Here is a 3,284-nt window from a genome sequence, read left to right on the forward strand (position 1 = left end):
TTAAAAAAAAAAAAAAGGAGGCAAATAACTGACTTGCATGGGACCTCCAGTTCTAGCTTTTTGAGGAAGCTCCACACTGATTTCCATAGTGGTTGTACAGCCTGCACATGCACGAGCTGTGAAGAAGGTTTCCTTTTTCCTTATGGCCCTTCCAGCATTTGTTACTGGCTGATTTCTTGGAGATAGCCATTCTTTCCAGCATAAGATGATATCTCAGTATTGTAATTTGCATCTCTTGAATGATCAATGATGGTTACCACTTTTTGACATATTTACTTTCCATTTGTATCTCTTCATTTGTGAAATGTCTGTTCTTCTCAGATGTCCATTTTTGGATTCACCCTTTGAATTTTGGTGACCTTATTTTTTTAATTCTTTATTTTTCTATACAATGGACTATTATTCAGCTATAAAACAGGATAAAATTTTGAGTCATTGTTGGTAAATGGGTGCAACTAGGAACATACATTTAAGTGAAATGAATCAGATCAGCATGTGCAAATACCACACTGTCTCCCCGGCATAAAAACCCAAAAGAGAAAAATGGAATCTGAAGGATACAATAGATACTGGGATTAATTCTTTATATGTTCTAGACAAGAGTCCTTTGTCTGAAGGGCAGTGCACTGTAGCTTTTCCCAATTCATAGGTTTTCTTTTTACTCTTTTGGTTATTTATTTATTTATTGCAGTGTCAGAATAGAAAATGGGACCTTGCACTTGTCAGGCAGGTACTTAAGCTGCTGAGCTATCTCCCAGGCTGGTTATTTCTTTAGTTGTGCAGAAATGTTCCAAAAGTATGAAATTCAATTTTTGAATCTTTGAAGTATTTCCAGTGCAGTTTCATCCTTTTATTCATGAGCTGTCTAACTACGCATATGTCCTTAAGATTTCTACCTGATTTCCCTCCAGAAGATTCAGTGTTTTGGTTTCAATATTTAAATCTTTGATCCATTTTGACTGTAGTTCTGTGTACAGTGATAGGTATGGGTCTATGTTTAGCCTTTGGCCTGGGGAAAGCCAGTTTTTCCAGCACCACTTATTAAAGAGGCTATGTTTCTTCCTGTGATCATGGTTGGTCTCTTTGTCAAACATACGGTGGTGGCACGTGCTTATATTATAGTTGTACCTGCATCTTCCTAATCTGGTTGATTGATCCTCAGGTCTGGCTTTTTGTGTTATGATTCATTGTTTGTTGTCTATTACTTCTTCACTTCTTTATTTATTCATTTTAATGAGAAAAAAGATAAAATAGCAATGAAACAGTTTCAAAAAAGGTTAGTAGGACAGTTATAATAATTAATACATTTTATATTGTCTTCATAGTATTTATTCAGAGGACAAGATGCAGACATGATATCTTGTCTAAAACATATTAGTACAAATTTTTATTCTCAGTGAACTAAGAGAAAGTATCTGTGTATCTATCGTATCTATTTTGTGTGTGTGTATATATATATGTGTGTGTGTATATGTATATTCATAACAAAACAGTCCTTTATATCCCCTTTTTTGTTTTGTTTTGTCAGAGGTGGATGTTGCACTGCAGTTAAAGAAGCTGTATTTGGAAAAGTCTTTAAAGGAACTTTTCATACTTAATTTCAGTCCAAAGACTACAAGTATAATAGCAAAATAACCCAATGTAGACCAATAGTCCACAATAATAGTGAGTTACCAGCGCAACCAGCAATTGGCTGAAGTTGTTGATTTGTGACTTTTACAGCTCAGCATATTAATATAGCTTTCCTTTTTATATCTTGTAGTTACAATTTTATGCTGCATGTTTGACACCAAGTAAAAGTAAGACCTATATAGCTAAAAATAAAACTTTTGCTATCTGACAAGGTCAGTTAAATCTCCTCAGGATTTACTTAGGAGTCATGTACAGGACATTGTAGATCTTTTGTGGGTGTCAGCCATCTGGATGAGTCATGGCCATTGCTTGATCAAGTTGCTACCTGTGAAAGCTGAAATAGTTTATTCTCTCTAGGTGACTCTCTTTAGGCACACCATAGATCATTGATCACTTTCCTCTGTGGCTCCATAATCTCCTTGATCAGAAAATTTGGGACAGCACTTAGTTACAGGATGGCACAGAAGAGGTTCCCTTATGTCCTGAGTCCTCACTGACCTCGAAGAATCAAAATATTGGCTATCCTTTTAGCTCATCTATTTCTCTAATTTTTTGGTCTGAAAACTTTAGTTATTAAACATGCAGAAAAGAAGCTAAATGACATTATTATCCTGTAACAAATGCACTTAAGCTTAACATCACTATCTGTCTGAACATCAAACACCTTAGACATAAATGGAACTGTTATTTTCCAACAACCGTGAATATTCTAAAATTTAAATCCTTGTAGAATGTTAAAAAAAAACACAATAGCACATTTTTACACAGAAATTTAGGAGTCAGACCATATACAATTTTATAGCAGGACAATTCTATGCATTTAGTTTTTCTTGTCTCTCATTTACTTTTATTACTTTAAAAAAACAAAAAACAAAAAACACAGTCCTAGCCCAGGTCCGATTAGTGTGTGGAAAGCTTCCTGCTAACCTGCGCTGGTGGAACCAGTCCCAGCCCAGGCGCAGCGTGGGGCTGACCCTCTCCCACCCCCTTGGGCCGCCCCCCACCACTCCGCAGTACCTCCCCCACCCCGCCGGCCGAGTACGAAATTCTGCCACGTCTGGGAACCCCTAGACCCAGTCCTAGCCCAGGTCCAGTGAGTGTGTGGGAGAGCTTACTCTTCCCCCTACTTCACCTTACCCCCTCCAGGCACAGCTCAGGCCTGGCATACACGCCTGGGGTGTAATCCTGCAGCTGCAATCCCTGCAGAGAGTGTAGAGGATAGATCCAACCAACTACCCCAGGAGCAGAACATCTCGCCACAGGGGCACAACAGGTTCACCCTCAAGGGCAGCATAGGGAAGGAGTTTAGCACAGCAGCCAGAACCAAGCCAGGCTCAACTGGGTAAGTCCAAACTTTGTAGAGCTGCACCTGAACTTCAGTACATGCGAAGGTCATAACTACAGCAAAGATCTACAACAAAGGTCAGAAGACAGTACTACACAAAATGATGAGAAGGAACAAAATGCAACTTCAGAACCCAAGCCAACCTGTAACAAGTACAGAGGACACTAACACAGAAAAAATTGGAAATCACACAGCTGAAAGCAAAGAATCAGCAGCTTCTGAAAAAAAGAAACAGCTGCAGAAAGATATAGAAGATGTCACATTGGAAATGAAAAAAGAAATCCTTGAATTAATAACATCTGAACTA

Source organism: Octodon degus, unplaced genomic scaffold, assembly GCF_000260255.1.
Source record: "Octodon degus isolate 3935 unplaced genomic scaffold, OctDeg1.0 scaffold00125, whole genome shotgun sequence".
NCBI classification, from domain to species: Eukaryota; Metazoa; Chordata; class Mammalia; order Rodentia; family Octodontidae; genus Octodon; species Octodon degus.